Below are 18,295 nucleotides of genomic sequence, written 5' to 3'. Positions count from 1 at the left end.
AAATAAAAAAAAAACATTAAAAAAATTAAAAAAAATTGTTTTTATTAAGATTTTATTTTTTTTAAATATCTCTACACTCAATGTGGGGCTTGAACTCACAACCCCAAAATCAAGAGTCACCTTCTCTAGCAACTGAGCAGCCAGCTAGGCGCCCCTTTCTGTAAGTATTTTAGATGTGGCTTTTGAACGATAATTCTGAGGCACCCAGGAGAAGGGGCCACCCTACCATCACTGCTCATGCACACATGCGTACATATTAATCCCACTGGACTATTGAGGAGGCGAGGTCTCCTTCACTCAGTAAAAGGCAAGTAATATAAGTAATAGCATTGATTTTCATTCAGGGTTGCCAGATACTTTTCCAACATCACGTCCCCATTGATAATGAGCCAGTGAAGAAAGTACCAAGAGTTGAGTTTTTAAGTGACAAATATAATCCTGAACTCCAATTTACACACCCTGTCCCCTTCCATTCAATTGATGTCTAAAGCTCAGAGATACGTGGTAATGAGACAGGAAAATTAAAAAAAAAAAAAAAAGATGACTTACACATATCACATACCCAGTAAAAGTTTAAGTTAAATTGAATTAAACAGTGACCAAACTAATCCAGATTAAGACATTCCATCCTTTAGCAGTTTCATTTTTGTTGTTGTTGATTTTGGACTCACTTCAGAGAAAAAGAACAAAGTATCCTTTTAGGACCTTATTTTTTAAAGTCTATTTTTTTTTTTTAAATCAAATGTGGAGGCTGTAAGAGTTTGAAATTGTGCTTCTATTGCTTTCAGCTCTACAAATGACAAATTACTTGATGAGAAATTTATCAAAACCACCAAAAAACTCCTCTTTCTCATGCTCCGTCTGTCCACATTTTTCTCGTTCACTGCAACACATCACTTCTAGTCTTTATGGAAGAGACTTCTTTCTTTTGAAATATGCTTGGTGGTTTTGGCTCCTACCTTAAGTAGGAGAAACATAAAGCACTTTATATTTTCTAGGGAAGTTATCTTCAAGAGATGAAAATTCAGTGGCCAGCATCGCCGGAACTGGTGGTAGTGTGGGGTATAATGAGTTCTTGAGCCTCAATTTCCTCATCCGTAAAATAAAGGATTTAGAATAAAGTCTGTTCATGTCTTCGCGTTCACTGAGGTTAGCTCAAGATTGTGAAACCCCAAAAGGCTGAAGTTCAAAGGCCTCCCCAGGGAAAAATATGCAGAGGAAATGCCACTTGGTATCCACAACCGCTGCACTCCTAGAAGGGAATTTGTTGGGGTATTGTTTATAATTGGAAAGAAGATTGTGAGTCTTGAGAAATCTTAGAGAGATCTTAGGTCATATCTATGCACACAGTTGGGTATTTTTAAATAGCAGAATAGGGATTTTTTATTAGTGTGCTTTTTCATAGTGCCATTCATTGGTCTACTGTGTAACAGCAAATCTACTATTTGGCTGACGTATTCATTTTCAGCTGATTAGATGACATCATGTGGACATAACCTTAGACTTGCCCAATTAAGATTTGCTTTATACGAAAAACTGAACTTTTTATTTATCCTTTTCTCTTTATCATGTAAGAATCTCAGACTGTAGGAACTGAAATGCACCCCAGAGATTTAGTCCAGTCCCATCATTTCCTTTTTGAGGAACCTGTCAAGAAAGAGAAACGGAACTTCGATTTCCTTTTGCACCAGTTTTAAGCTTGATTTTGTAGGTGACTCTGGCAACATGTCTTTAGTTTATGGTGGGAGATTTTTATATCCACAAAACTATCAGATTGAACGCAAGCATCCTTGCTTTAGAAAAATTATTTATAGTAAGGAGTTTTAGTTGAAACCTTCAGATATTTGATTCTAATAATCAACTCTATATATCATCTATCATTTATTATCTATCACACTTTGAAGATTAAATGAGATCACATTTTTTTTTTTGATGTCTTCTAGTAGGCACCCAACACATGTAAGTTTTCCCTTTCCTGCAACCCACCCATGCCCTAGCACGTACAAATGAGTGTGTTCCTTCCTGCATTTAAAACCACAAAAGAGATCTGATCCTTAGTATCATCATAAAGATAGCAGCAAATGTTTAGAAAATGTTTCAGTGATAGTAGACAGAGAAATGTAGTGTGACTTGATCCTGTTTCTCAGCTATCTTGTGTCTTCATTTTTTGCTTTGTGTGTGGAAAGATCATGGCTTGCAGAAAATTTAACATGTTTTTTTGACTCCTGTAAAGTGTATAATGGTTAATTGAAGAGTTGGGGTACACATAGAAAACAATTTTCTTTCACCAAACTTTGCCTTTTTCTGTACTGTATGATAGTTTTCCTTTTCCCATTCCTTTTTTTTTTTTTTTAAACAAGTTGGCACTGTATATTATGCACCTCATTTTAAAATCCACAGCAAACTAAGATTTTTCCAAAGCCCATCATCTTGACTGAATGGGTGGTTTTGTTTTTTGTTTTTTGTTTTTTTCAGTTAATCTGGTTAATCTGTCAATGCTCCATGGATATCTTCTGGCAGGTGCCATGAGTTAGTCTTTCTGTGAGGAACAGGCCATGTTCATATCAACTGGCAGACAGCAGCTTGGAAGGCTAACCACGTTTATGGAGAATCCTCGGTTGAGGCTTGTGTGAGTAACTGTAGGTTTCTGACTTCTTCTCGCACCTTCAGCTGGAGCACCTGTTGTAAGATGTGCTGCGGGAGGTTTTCCTGGGCAATCCCCATCCGCTCAAGCTTTTTGTCAGTGAGTCTCAGCAGGGCTCGTGCAGTGATGTCATGCTGTTTGAATGACTCACTGTAGATCTGATACTGATTCGGACAATGTTTCTTCAACCACTTGCACACATCCTGCTGAGTCCACAGAGCTACTGGTTTTGACAGCTTCACCGTGGCGGATTCTATAAGTAATCATTGGTGAGAGTAGGTCTCTGCCATCAGAGCCTTAGCAGTCTCAGCTTCTCAGTCTGGCAGTCGCTTGGGGGTTCCTTTTTGGTCAAGCACCTTCTGAAAATTTTTGTTTTTAATGGATTGAGATTCAACACCTTCACCTTCGATCTGTAGCTTAATACCTTCGGCACGGGCAGGGTGATCAATACCCCGTGGATTCAAGCCCCAGTGGAGAGCTTCCACAGCCATTCTCCTAGAGCTTCCCTAACGCACGCGTAATTTTCTCAGCCGAGGTACTCCTGCCCCGCGCTCCCCACTCCTCGCGCTTTCCTCCTTTTCCCATTCCTAATAGCAGCCTGGACATACTGTATTATTTACCAGTCAATTCTGGGCGTTAAAATTTGTCCAGACTTATTTACGATTTCAATCTCATATTCAATTCAAAGCTCTTTCCCTCCTCGTTGCACCCTAGATTCCGAAGTAAGGAGTGAAGTGAAGAGGAACAGATGGTGTGGTACTGGATAGACCCCCTCTCCCTCTTCTTTTTTTTTTTTTTTTTTTTAATGTTTTTTATTTATTTATTTATTTTTTTTTATTTCTAGGAGAGAGAGACAGCGTGAGCAGGGGAGGGTCAGAGAGAGAGGGAGTCACAGACGGAAACAGGCTCCAGGCTCCGAGCTGGCAGTCAGCACAGAGCCCGACGCGGGGCTCGAACCCACAAACCGCGAGATCATGACCTAAGCGAAAGTCGGAAAGTCGGACGCTTAACCGACTAAGCCACCCAGGCACCCCTCCCTCTCCCTCTTCCAGGTTAGTTCCTGAGATCTGTATGCAGTAAGGAGGAAGCAAGCAGGGGAAGAAGTAAGTCTTCACCACAGTGCTCTCGCCATGAGGTTTACTGTCCCTCCCTTCCTTTATCTTCAGCCATTTTCCTGTATGGACTGTGGGAGGAGAGGTTGTGGTGGTGACTGTTGGTGAGAGAGCCAGTTCTGTCTCTCCTGATACACCCAACTACAGTTGTTAGGAGTTGAATAGCAGCTATCTAGGGACTGAAGGGTATTTTACAGTCTTATCCGGAGCTTTGAACCTTAGCTACAATTCTGTACAAAAAAGTCCTTCCCACTCAACATCCTATGAAAAGAGCAAAGTAATTTCTGAGACAGATTTATAATTATGTGTACCTTGTGGGTGCCTGTGTGTGTGTTTCCAGTGAATTGTCTATAGAATGAAAGGATATAACTGCAAATGCTTGATGGAACTCTGTTACCCTGGACTATATTGCATATGAAGGAAGATATAAGATCTGCACATTCACTGGGTTTCCTGAGCAGAGTATTTCCTAAAGTTCTTAACTTACTTTTGGTTCTCAACCCCCCTGTCTCTCTCGCGCGCACGCACGCGCGCAGTCATACCCACACACTCCAAACTGTTGCTTCCCTAGTTTTTTCCCTTCAGAAAATAACACCACCATGCACTGTGAATGCCTATAGCCACAGGTTTCAGAGATGCAACAGTAGCATTAAGTTCATTGAACTTAAAGAGTATTCCAGGGCCACCTTTAATGCCCACCTCAGTTTTGATTACTTAGATTAGGTTGTTTTACTGTAATGGATAAGAGAGGGGTGTGTGTGTGTGTGTGTGTGTGTGTGTGTGTGTGTTCATTTGTTTTGTTTGAGAATAGCCATTTTCAATTATTGATATGGCAGGTATCAAATCCACAGGAATGCTAAAGGATCCTGGGTGACAAAAGATTACATGTAAGCTCAAGGAAACATATGATTAAAGAATGAAATTTTATATTGTTTTATTTTAATAGAACCAAACATTAAAAGAAAGTGTGTGTTTAAGAGATAGTTTGAACATAGAAGTCAATCTAATGTGTTCTTCTGTCTAGCATACTGAAGTCAATTTGAATTAGCAGATGTTTCCTAAATTTTCTCATGGGCAAAGCTCTGTTATTTTAACCTCTGGGAAAAATAAGTTACTAGGTTTAAAAGATAATTTTACAGACTGTCTTTCGTGATTATCTGAAGAAATATATTTTTGTTATAACTCAGTTATGGAAAAATGATAAGAATTGCATGACAGCTCTAGAAACCTATTTCTTCTACAGTATTTTTCAAATCTCTAAGCAATACTATGTTTTATTTCTACTCTGCTGGAGAAAAGTTAAGTGAGTCAATTAGCAATTGTACCAAGAGACTTCATAAAGTTTCAGCTATCTTGACTTTGTCAAAGTGTGGCTTCTTAAGATTGGTCTTTCAAATAAAAATAAACAAATGCTTATTGAAACTTTTATTAAAATTGGACCCCTAGACTACATCAGTACTTTAACGGCAAAGTCAAAGGTGATAAAAAATGTGTCCAAATTTACTGTGCAAGTAATCTTCAAAACCTGGTCAAGAGTAGTTCTTAGGAGTACAGTTGAGAATAGAATTCAATAGATCAGTCTTACTAATCTTCCAGCCACTTTATGCCTATGGCTTGTGCATCTCTAGGGATGTAGAAGCAGTTTGTCTTTAGTGACTATTCACCATCATTTTGTTGTGCTTTTCCCGGGCATTTTACTCTAAGTATGTCTTACAGTCATCCGGCATTCTGGCCGCCAAAACCAGGTGGTATAATGAAGTCTAAATATTACTCTAATAGTACCCTTTCTTTTTCTTTTGTTCTGTCTCTCTTATCCTTCTATAAACACATGACACTAGCAAACTCTAAGCCCACGAAATTATCATTATTTCTGGGTAATTATTCTAATTAGATGGAGAGAGGGTATTGTTTTGATTACCCTGAAGTATGAATGACCACTAGTTGCCTAGTGTATTCCATTTCCAGGAGCACTTTTGTTTACAAGTCAATCTTTTAAGCCTAAAATGAGAAAGCTCAGATGGTGGGATCTCAGGCAATAGAATAAGAGAAGCTTCAAATCTAATTCCAAGAGAAAAGCTGTATTTCATTGGCATTTTCTCTCTTGCCCATTTTACTTACCTTAATGAAATGTTTCTATCTTGAAAGTTGTTCTAGGGGCACCTGGGTGGCTCAGTTGGTTAAGCGTCTGACTTTGGCTCAGGTCATGATCTCATGGTTTGTGGGTTTGAGCCCCGTGTCAGACTCTGTGCTGACTGCCAGCTCAGAGCCTGGAACCTGTTTCGGATTCTGTGTCTCCCTCTCTCTCTGACCCTTCCCTGGTCATGCTCTCTCTCTCTCTCTTTCTCTCTCTCTGTCAGAAAGAAGTAAAACATTAAAAAATTAAAAAAAAGTTGTTCTAGACATCAACAGAAAACACACATTAAGCATGAATCTATTCAAATTCTTACATCCTTACAGAAGGTCATAAATGTGTCTAGTGTCAAGACTGTGAAGAATCTGAGTTTGCTTTACTTTCAAGCTAGCAAATTAGCCTGTCACAGTTCCATGGATGCTGGTAGAAAGCACAAAACTCTGGGGTGAGAGACGAAGGACAGTTAATACTCATAGCACCGATGAAAGCCAGAGCATCAGCATTTTTGTATTAGCTTCCTGAGCCCAGTTCCCACAGAATCATGCAGAGACGGCCGGATGACACCTTCAGGTCAGTGGGTTGTGTGATATGAGAGGAGCCTGCACATAGAGAACTTGTATCTTTTATAATGGGCAGTAAATATTTATGCTCTTTGTTCTGGAGGGAGACATTATCTTTCTTTTACTGAGCATATGTCTTCACCAAGCAAATTTCTCATGTGTTTTGCTACACCAAAAGCCATATATCAAGTGGCAAGGCCATCATTACTGGTAGCTTCCATTTCAACTTTAGGCACCCCTTGACTCTGTAGCCACAGACACATTGCTTTCCAGCTGGAACTGCAAGGTTTGCATTCTCTGGGTAGTTCAGCCTTGACTTGTACACCATCAGCCTTCTTTGAGGATCCACCTTACTCTGGGGAAATGGCTGGCTATTACTAAGAAAACATCTTAAATTCTTGCTCAGATTTATTCTAAGGACTAGGGGAATTTTCCAAAGCAACAATATTGACCACAAAGATCTGTGTAGATTTCTTGGGTCAGTTTGACCCTCTCCAGTGGGTCATCTTCAACAGCAATGTAAAGGCAACCAGGGAAAAAAGAACACCATTCTCCTGGAAGTTTGTTTCCGAGGAAATCTACCTGAAAAGGTGAAAGGTCCCCATTATCAGTCAGAACCTATCACAAAAAGTCTGAGACATTTACCGTCATTTCCAAATAGTTTTAATGCTGTAATGATAGGGGGTGGGGTGGACTATCTGATGGCCAACTGTTGCCATTCTTCCTTAACAGATTTTAGGCAACCTGTCCCCCTAGATGCTTTCCAGCTTTTCAACATACTGGGCCAGGTTTTAATGATGTGCCTGATATCTATGTGGTCAAAATTTTCCCTCCTTTCACGTTTAGTGTTGGTGTTATGTCTCTGCAATGTTTGTCTGAAAGGGGGCACACAAGATGAGTCTTAGTGTTGTTTGTTCCCATGTGGAGGATCTGAGGCTGACCACTAAATAGGACAAGACATCCTCCCCCACCCCCAACCTAGAAGAGAGTTAATAATAAGCAGAGCAGCATTTGGGAAGCTCTTTTTGAACTACTTCCTGTATGGAGCCCTCAGTCACTTTCTAAATGCCTCCTCATTTACAGGCAATAAAGAGAAGGGACATTTATTGCCCTATACATTGTACAATTTGGCCAACGTATTCACGATATTGACTCCTTTGGGTCCCTTGACTTGGCCTGTGAAACCTCCACCCTCCCTCTTCTGTGAAGCCACCTCTTTTTCAGCATCCCACCCTCACCTCTGAAACTGCCAAACATTGTGAAAAGTCTGGGATTTTACCCCACCTGCAATTGAACAAATTGGCCTGCCACGTATTATGGATGCTGGTAGAAAGCATAAGACTCGGGTCAGAGATAGAGAACAATTTGTTGCTCATCTTAATAGAAGTAGAGTACTGGCATTTTTGTGCCAGTTCCTCTAGCTCCAGTTTGCACAGGCTGATGTGAAGAAGGTCAGATGACACCTGTATATTACAGTAGATTATATCACAGGAGAGGAATTCTGGGCTTCGGGAACCAAAAATGTTTTATAATAGTCAGTAAGCAAACCTGCTCCTTGCTCTGAAGAGAAACACTGCTTCTATACTCAAAGCCCGTTTGGGATACAAACTTCCTTGAAAATGTAGTCTGGAACAAAAATCAGTCAATGCTTTTCTTTCAAGATGTGCAGAAATGCAAAAGGCCCATAGAATATTGTTTCCCTATATTAGGAACGAAGGGGAAATAATTCTGGTAGCAGAAGTAGCCCTTGTTTCACGATTATAAAGACCCAACTGAAAACAATAGCATAGGAAAAAAAAGTCTTAGGACACATTAATGATTGAGTGTTTCTTCTTTTTTTGATAGTTGGAAAATGCATTTCAATACACAATATATTTAGCAGTTTATCCTTATGTTACAATTACAGGTTTATAAAAGATATTCACTGAGATTTCTTCTGACCATTTTTATATGACACATTCTCATGAGTTGTCAGTCTTTCTAATGAGGGAGATGAGATCATAACATTTTAGTGAATGAGCCTGGACTCAACCCATCTTAGTGTATTGCTTAGATTGCAAAGAACCATTGAACTTTGCAACAAAAGTGCAATCAGTAGATGTGCATTGAAAGTATTGATTTTGGTCTATAGGGCAGTGGTGGCAATCTGACTCTTTCATTTTCCTCTTAAGAAACATGATAGGTTACAATTTGATTTGTCAATTATACATTAATAAAACTGAAAATAGAAGCATGATAGAATTTTGTCTTACTAATAAAAAGGAGCAACACCTTTTTCCTCACCTTGAGACTTCAAACATATATATGTTTCTATCCAGAAGGGACTTTGCAAAAGCTGGATAAGTCGTGCAAGATTTAGATAATGGCTAAGTGTAGGGCAAGTATTTCCTGGATAGTTAGATATCATGCACATTCTAGCCATATTGCTTCTGGGGAATTTTCCATTGCTAGGTTAGAGTCTTACAGCACTGTTTGGCTTTGGGTCTTTCAAATTTGGACATTCCTAGTTAGTTTGTTAACTTGGGCAAGCTATGTACGCCGTGAGCCTTTTGTTGTTGCTATTGTTTTTCTATAAAAACAGAGAGTAGAAAACTCACTTATGAGCAAACTTATGAAGTCTCCAGGGATAAAATTAAATAAAATATTTTTAAAAATTCTTGTACAGTGCGTAGTATATAAGCTCTCAATTACAAGTCTGCTCGCTTCTTTCCTATGACATTTGAATACATATAGATAGAAGGTCCTAATTCTTCATTGTCATGTTATTCATTGGCTCACAGATTTCTCACTGATCCAGAAACAGAAATGATTTCTCGCCGAAGGACTTTGCCTTCTACCAGAGAACAGACTTCTTCACTCCCTCACTCACTTGATATTCTGTTGTTTATCATGACCCCCAGGATTGTATCCATGTTGAATAATGAAGACTTACTATATAGACACCAGACAAGTCCTGGGATCGATTCCATGTGAGAGCTCCTAACAGAGGGGAGTGTGTCAAAAAGCTAAAGAACAGATTTGAAAAGCCTAAAATCCTTAGAATCTCAGCTTCAGATCCTGGCAGGATTGAATTAGCTTTTTTTCCTCTGGAGTAGTTAAACTTAGTTTCATGTGTTTTGTCTGAGTACTGCGTGTGGGAGTGGGAATCTATATCATTCAGATGGAAGCTTTCATCTGTTTCAAGCCTGTATGTATATTAAAACAGCCATGAAATTTTATATGTGCTCAAAGCCTAAAAATATCAGCACAGACCTTAAGAGAATCAGACAGTGGGCTACAGAAAGATTTAATATTCAGTACTTCTCCTTTCTATTTCTTTTTGCATCATTTTTATAAAAAGTTAGGTTGACAGGAGCTCTAAAAATGTACTTTGAAAACTGGCAACTGTTCACTTAATGCATTGCATTAAGACGACAATTACACACACTTTAAAATAAAACGAAATCACAACTTTTTCCTCAATAGCAGAGTTTTAGGGCCCAATTTGCCCAAATAAGAGCCTTAAATCTTTTTGTTTAGCTTCTTTTAATAAAACAAAACCAAAACCTGCTCGAGTAGTGTTGTAAATTTCACCTTGAGTTCCTTTAATCTAAACACACAGAGAGTAGGAAGTGGAAGTACGGATGCTTCAGAGGGTAAAATGGCCTCAGTGGATGGGTGTCTATCCTGAAAATAGGTATTTTGGAGTCTTAAATTGAGGTCATGTCCTAGTTCCCAGGATTCTCTATCATTGGTACTTTAACGTATCAAGTTCTGGCTGCCTTGTTTGCCACAGAGCAATGTGTTAGTGTCTATCAATTTTCTAAAGCAATAAATATGGCTTCATGAAGTACAGCTGAATGCATATTTTCATCAGAACAGGACTCCAGTATGCTGGAGAGCCACTTTTTCACCATCCAAGACATCCAGAAGGCATCTACATGTGAATCTTATGCTCCCAGGCCAGTGTCTTATGCAGAAGGAACTACAGATATGTCACTGAATACATCTACCCCTTTGCTTCACGATTTTGGGAAAAGCATGCCCTTTCTGCACTCTACCCCAAGACCCCCACATCTTTCCTATCTATTCCTCCCCATGAAAGTAAGAGGTACAGCATATGAATACCTATTTTTGGTAAATGTCATGGTTTTTCACATCACTAAGCATGAAAATTTCTCTCTCAATATTTGAATCACTTCATTTATAGTCAAGGACACTTTCTCAAAATGAACACTTTAAAGCCAACCAATTTGACTATACATCTGGGTTTGAACCCAAGAGAGGCAGAAACACTATAGCTAATCAAACTAATTTGTATTACTATTCTTATCTGGTGGTCTCACTTTGAGGAAACCACAAGGATGTCATTTTGGGAAGTCACAGCTTTAGGGGAGGGGCCACTTTAGAGGTGCTGGATTTTTGGTGGTCAATGGTTGTATAAAACACAAAATTATGATAAAAGATATTTGGTGTACTTTGTTTTCTTAACACATTTGCTTTTTTAGAGCAGCAATTTTGAAGGATGACAATTTGTAAAGAACAATTTCAATGTGAGTGACATCATCCCAGAATCCCCATTAAACTTAGGGATTAGGAAACATCCTAATAAATGGGACCTAGTCCTATTTATGCAATTTTTTTGGTTTTGTTGTGTTGGGCGAATTAATACCAATATGGTATCAATCCCTTTTCTGTAAAATAAGGAACTAACTGGCTTAAATCAGAGTTCTCAAAACTTGTACTTTAGACTTGTAAACTTGTCTGCAAATGTAAAATTATAAAATAAAATTAATTGAAAAATGCTGCATACTACATGCTCTACATTTATCTTAGCGTAGTAAGGAGTGTGATTGATTCTTTGGTTAAAGACCCCAGCGTAAGTTGGTTAGTATTTTCCAAACATTTTTTTTTCTGGTGGCACATCATAGTATCTTTTGGGAATAGAGTAGAACAAATATCTTTTGGAGATTCTGGATTCAGTAATCTCAAAAACCCTTTCCAGTTAGCCTTTAGTTATACTAGTAACTCTGTTTTTGTTATTTTTTTAATATTTTGCCAGTAAGAGAGCTTTTATTTCTCGATTTTTGGTAATTACTCAGATAAAGAATAACAAGCAGTGAAATACTTTGGTTGCATAAGGATTCATTAGGATGAGTCATTGGTCTCTCTGCTTTATGTAAGGTACTTTCCAGTATTAAAGTTTATGATTCTAAAATTCTAATTTGAGACCAGAGACAATTCTTCCTATAAGAATGATCACTTTTATTTTTTACCTTCTAGATAACCTTATGTAACTTCCTACACCTATTAGCTTGCACAAATGTTTATTTCCACCCCCCCCCCAAATTATTATCTCAACACAATGATAAATTTATCTCTGAGCCAAGGAGACATTTTGTAGTTTCATGGTTAGTACTTTCAATATTTCTGAAAAATTATCTTTCTCATTACGCAATATCTTTAACTAAATTTTAGTCTATGTGTTGGTGGTACCAGTTTACACAGGCATTACAATTTCTGGTTGCTTTTTTAGGACATTACATCAGAGTCTATGTATTGTTGATTTTTTGTTTGTTTGATTTCTTTTTTGTCTAAACAACCAACATCTTTTGTTCAGACAAATGAAAAGGAAAGAGCACATGTCTGCATCTTTAAGAAGATATAGTGTTTATTTACAAAGAAGTGCGTTTTGGTATAAAAGGCTTCCAACGGTTCCAGCATCAAAAAATAAATATGATGTGTTTTATTTACTGTTAAGAAATTTGTTGGAACTCTCTAATTACTCCTTCTTCTAATTGGTCACTGTTTCTCTGGTTATACATTGAGGATGGTAAAATACTCCCAGTACCCACAAGGTGGCATGGCCTTCTTGTGTAATTCAGTTTCATTTGGTTTATTACTGCTTTAGCTGCTGCTATATTTTAGATTCTATTCTTTTATTAAAGTTTTGAATTGCACTTTATGGTTTTACTTTTCCCCACTTGGAGCCAATGTACAGGGCTTGGATTTTTAGACTGAGACATATTTTTCACAAACAGAAATATTCAAGTAAAACTCTTTAGTCTTTTCTATTGTTTCAGTACACTTTGGAACTGAATTTAAATTAATCGACTTTGTATAATGCCTCGTGCCTGATAAATACTAGCCACTCCATAAATATTTGCCATGGAATTTAATGACTTGCCTTATTGAAAAAAGTATTCAGATACTCGGTATTACCAGAATAATTTATAGATACCTTTTGTCATTCTACTTACTGATGAAAAAGGTCTGCCGTCAATGTCCAAGAAACACTGTTATTTTATGGTATCACAACAATATGTTACAGATTAGAGTAAAATTTCCATCCTTTCTCAACTGCAAAAAAAACACACAGTTAATTCAGTTTATGCATGTACTCTTTTCCTTGGTAAATATGAATGGGTGCCTCCAGCACTGTACTAAGTGCTAAGGAACGTACGAGAATGGAGCAGAGCAGAGACAAGTGGATAGATATATAATTGCAATAGTATAATAATCACACATTCCTTCCTTCCTTCCTTCCTTCAATACACAAATATTATTGAGTTTACTGTGTGCCAGGGCTTGTAGATGCTGAATAGTGAATAAAGTGGTCAGAAATCTCACCTTAGAGTGGGGAAGACAAACAATGAACTAGACAAATAAATAAAACGAGTGAAATACATAGTATGTTCAATAATGCTTTGCACTAAGACAAATGATAAAGCAGGGAAAGAGCTAATGGGATTAAGGGTCATTATACCTCTAATGTGAGTAATCAGAGAAGGCCTCTTTAAGATGTGGGCTTTGCAAAAAGACCCGAAGAAGGTAGAGAACTGCAAAAACTCCAAGGTGGGAGTAGGCCACGACTTGAACATGTGCCACCACAGAGCCTTGTGTGAAATGGGATAGGCGGACAGGGAAGTGAGGGGCTCCTCACAGAAACCAAACGAGGTTTTTGACGAGGAAGGGAAATTTACCCAGGACCGAGTGAAGAGAGAGGCACTCTGGGTGGAGAGAAGAGCAGGAACAAAGCCAGAGAGGCGTGAAGGTGTGTTTGCGTGGGAAGTAAGAGAGACAATACGTGGGAACTACGTCAATAGTCATGTATGCACAACTATTTTATATCCACTTGGGAGGAAAAACATTGATTTTACCAGACTTGGCTTGAGAAAAAGAAAGTAGCTCCAGGTTTTAATTGAGGCAAATCTTGAAAAAAAGGAACTGACAATATTACATGCAGGATAATCTTAACCAATGATTTGGATCTGTTTTTTTGCTCCAAAAAATTTATGTCCCTTGTCATTGAGATCAGGAAACTCGGAGTTCAGAATGCCTAAGAGCACAGACAGTAAAAGTTTTGAGCACCCGATATTTTTGAGATGTCAGTTCTCCTTTTGAGATAAGGCCCCCAGTATGCAGTGTCTACCTTGGAATGCACTAAATTTTATATATCTGAGATCTCTACAATAGATAGTGTAAGTCTCTTTTATGAGAGGTTTCACCAGAGGGAGAGCTCAAGTGATTATATCTGATGGCTTCTTCTAGGTTTTAAACCTTTAGCAGGGATCAGATACGGGGATGGAAAAACATCCCTTGCTTGTTTTCGGGAAACAGAATCTGACACATTCAACTGTAACAACAATAGATCTAAATGAATGCATATATCTGCTATTGCTTTTTTTTTTTTGAGTACAAATGTTTGTATTTGTATTTATTTTTTGTTTTTTGTAATGTTTTCATTGAAATTCTAGTTAGTTAACATACAGGGTAATATTAGTTTTGGTTGTACAATATAGTGATTCAGCACATACATACATTACTCAGCACTCATCATAAGCGCCTTCCTTAATCCCTATCAACTATTTCACCCATCCTTCTACCCCACCCCCACCCCTGAAGCCATCAGAATGTTGTCTATACTTAAGAGTCTATTTCTTGGTTTGCCTCTCTCTCTCTTTTTTCCCTTTGTTCATTTGTTTTGTTTCTTAAATTCCACATAGTGAAATCATGTGGTATTTGTCTATCTCTGATACATTTTGCTAAGAATTATACTCTCTAGCTCCTTGCACATCATTGCAATTGGCAAGATTTCATTCTTCTTTATGACTAATGTTCCACTGCATATATGTATATACACACACACACACACACACACACACACCACATCTTCATTATCCATTCATCAGTCCATGGACAGTTGGGCTCTTTCCATTATTTGGCTTTTGTAAATAATGCTATTGTAAACATTGGGTGCATGTATCTCTTTGAATTAGTGTTTTTGTGTTCTTTGGCTAAATACCTACTAGTGTATGTTCTAGAGTAATTCTATTTTTAAGTTTTTGAAGAACCATTATCCAGAGTGACTGCACCAGTTTGCATTCCCACCAATCGTGTAAAAGGGTTCCCCTTTCTCTAGACATCCTCACCAACGCCTATTGGTGTTATTGATTTACTTTTTTTTTTTTAAGATAAAACAATGGGTTTTTAAATCTCAGGCTACAACTTCAGGTGTTCAAACTATATTTCTTTTTCTAAAATTCAACATAACTTCTCCTTTCAGACTCTACACTGGCATGGCAGAAAACTTCAGGACTTTTGGTGGGACCTTTTCTTCCTAAAGTTGTGATAAGTGCTTGAAGGTCATGAGTTTAAGGCTGTATGTGGAGTTGGATCTGCTCCATGCAGAAGGCCATAGAGAAACTACCAACCATCTCTTGGCAGCTTTAGGCCTGTGGGTCACTTGCTGGTTTGGTGACAACTCTGGAGGTGAGAACTTGTTGCTGCTTCCCTAGCACAGTAGAGCCGTGAGTCCTTGCTTAGGCCACCCTTTGTCCCATGTACCTAAATGTAAATTCCCTGCCCAGGTTCATGTTGTCTCTCCTGGGCTCTGCTCTAGACATTCTCCACTTCTATCTTCTCAGGAGTAACTTGTCTGCTTTGCCTCTCCTCCCCACTATCTAGAAGAAACTATTTAGAAGTCTAGAAGGGAAATCTTTCTGCCTTATCGTTTTCTCCACTAGCTAGCCTATACCCCAAATCATCAAAATTCCTCTAAGAGTTAGGCTCTTCCAAACCAGGTATAGGACACTCAGAGGATGTTTTCTGACCCCACCCAACCCCATGTGGTCCTTCTGAGCCTGTGGCTGGAGATTGATTCTCTGCTTTAACCAGTGAAGGGAAAGAGAGAAATACTACAGGGAGAAAAAAGTTATTATTTCACAAATATTCACATGATTTCACACAAATAAAGGCTGTGTTCATAATCAAAGTTTTTATTCATATCGCATGTATGTTTTTTTGTGGAAAGGCAGGGTTACTGGTTTCTTCTGGACAACCCCTTTAACATCTTAGAGCATTAGTTTCTTCCTATATAAACAGTGGATACTAAGGCTGCAAGTTCTAACTGGAAGATTGTGGTGTGGAGTAAATGAGGCAATTGTATGAACATGGTTAATCATTATGCACGTACACACATATCTGCAACACCAAGAGCACATTTCTGTTTTTAGTTCAAAATTTTGGGTTTTGAATTCAAAGTGACCTATGTTCTCAAAAGTAATAAGGCTCATGATGAAATGAAAGAAAATTATTAGACTTATTAGATAAAATATTAGTTTATATTCTCTTTTCTGGAAAGAGTAGAAAATCTCCCTATTGCTGTAGATCCCCCTCTTTGCCCAAACCATAAGTCTTTTCCATTCTTCCCATTTCATTCTTAACACAAATAGCGGCCTTATGAGGGTGTTATTTTGTCCTCACGTCAGACAATATTGTAGCATGCTCAGGGCTGAAGAATGGGATGATGTGTGGGCGTTTCTGTGCCAACCTTGGTTGGGTAGAGGTGATGGGGCGTGGGGCTTACCCCTGCCTTGTGACTTAGCACAGCACTGAGTACAAGCCAGCCTCCACATTACTCTTTCTTAGATGACAGGACCCCGGAAAGCGAGGAGGCCCAGGACATCTGAATGGATGGCCACACAAAGAAGCAGCAGGAGTTGGGCAACAAAAGAGAGCCTGGCATCCCAGGCATGCTGGCTGCTGCTCTCTTTCCTGGTCCTTCTGTGTCCTGTGACCTAGAACAAATAGGTGAGCATTTTCAGATACTTTCACCCCCATGCTTATGAACATGGTACTTTTCAATTTAGTCTTATTCCTTTTTCTTCTGACACTACTTAATCATTTCTCCTTTACACCATTTCTCTAAGAAAGATAGACATCAGAGTTCGTTGTATTGTTTCTACATAGAAAAATAATAATGACTATCTTTATTGAGCACTTACTATATCCTTAGCATTGTGCTAAGCACCTTACATTCATTATGTCACTTAATCCCTACAACAAACCTCTGAGGGAAGAATCGTCATTTTCTTATTTTGCTTATAAAGGAGGAAACTAAAGCTGAGCAAAATTATATGGCTTGCCCCAGGGCCACACAGTAAGTGGCAGAATTACCACTTTGAATTCGGATTGCCTGACTCTAGACCTTTTGCTCTTAAACACAACAGTATACAGATAAAGAAACGGAGACACTGAAAGATTCCAGGAACTCACTCAAAGTTGTCAAGTGAAGATCCGATCATAAAACGTGTTATCTCCTGACCTTCTATCCAATATTCCAAATACGCACTGAACCAGGAAGATCCGACTCGATTCAGGAGCACGTTGTACAACCATGTTCCATTGGATCCTGGAGCCCTGGTGTCTGGTGAATAGGGACATGCTGCTGGCTTTCCCTGATCAAGTGCCACCTCTCTTGTTCTACTTCCCATCCTGCAGCGGTGACTCCATGGGACCTAACACTGAAACATTGTGGAGGGACCACTTTTAAAAATACGCAATTGTGGACACAAAGTTATGAACATTTATTCATTTACTATGAGAAATAAAGTCATATCGAATAGTAAATGTCAGGAAGCTGACAAGTACCACAATATTCTAAAATCTATCGAAATAATATAATACTTTTCTTCATGAAGTGCCTGATAATCTCTACAATACTTTGTTTCCCTGTATTTTCCCCCACAGAATTGATCTGCTTTCACATAACAACTAAAAATTAAGTCAGTTATTTCTTTAGGATGGTTGACTGATTTTTTATTTTTGCTTATTTTTTTGTTGTCAATTTCATTTCATTCTTTTAAAAATACAAATTATTGTCAAATTGGTTAACATACAGTGTGTAAAGTGTGCTTTTGGTTTTTGGATTGATTTCTGTGGCTCATCGCTTACATACAACACCCAGTGCTCATCCCAACAAGTGCCCTTCTCAATGCCCATCACCCATTTTCCCCTCATGGTTGATTGATTTTTTTTTAAGTTAATAGTTGAGACGCACAAGACATCAATGACTTTATAGGCATACTCTGGTTAGTGTCACAAGTTTGCGAAATCATACAAACACAGGGGTTTTAAAAATTATTTTTTTCTGAAATTCATATCAACAAGGAAAAAATGTGTAGTGCATTTGTAATTGTATACCCAACATTATCAAGTATATTTTTGACATGGAAGAATCTCTATTTCGACTGAATTCGGCTATCAGGGAGAACTCAAATTTCCTACTTAGAAATTTACATGTTACAGAATTGTTCACAGACTAACTTCTGTCTGATTCCATACATTTGAAATACTGAATATCCTTTCCATTCCACATATTTCCAGGGCTGGGTGTCATGGGGCAGATTCATATCATAATATAACCTCTGACCCTGTATCTTCATGGTGCAAGAGGAAGGTCAGCACAGTGGAAAGGAGAAAGCCAGGAACCCAACATTACACTGAGAGGGCTGCCCAGACCCCAACTCTGCATGAATGTGCCTGCAAACTACATCAGTATATCCCACTGAACCAAAACACAGGCATC

At 38.4% G+C, this 18,295-nt stretch overlaps 1 pseudogene; it reads right to left on the bottom strand.

Annotated features, from left to right (window-relative positions):
• Nucleotides 1–2,362: 2,362 nt before the first annotated feature.
• On the bottom strand, nt 2,363–3,173 carry LOC120223538 (annotated as a pseudogene).
• Nucleotides 3,174–18,295: the final 15,122 nt, after the last annotated feature.

The sequence above is a fragment of the Hyaena hyaena genome, unplaced genomic scaffold (assembly GCF_003009895.1).
Source record: "Hyaena hyaena isolate Hyena2069 unplaced genomic scaffold, ASM300989v1 scaffold_1001, whole genome shotgun sequence".
Classification (NCBI taxonomy): Eukaryota; Metazoa; Chordata; class Mammalia; order Carnivora; family Hyaenidae; genus Hyaena; species Hyaena hyaena.
Note: the sequence above shows the minus strand (reverse complement) of the source record. Positions and strands in the feature narration are given on the sequence as shown.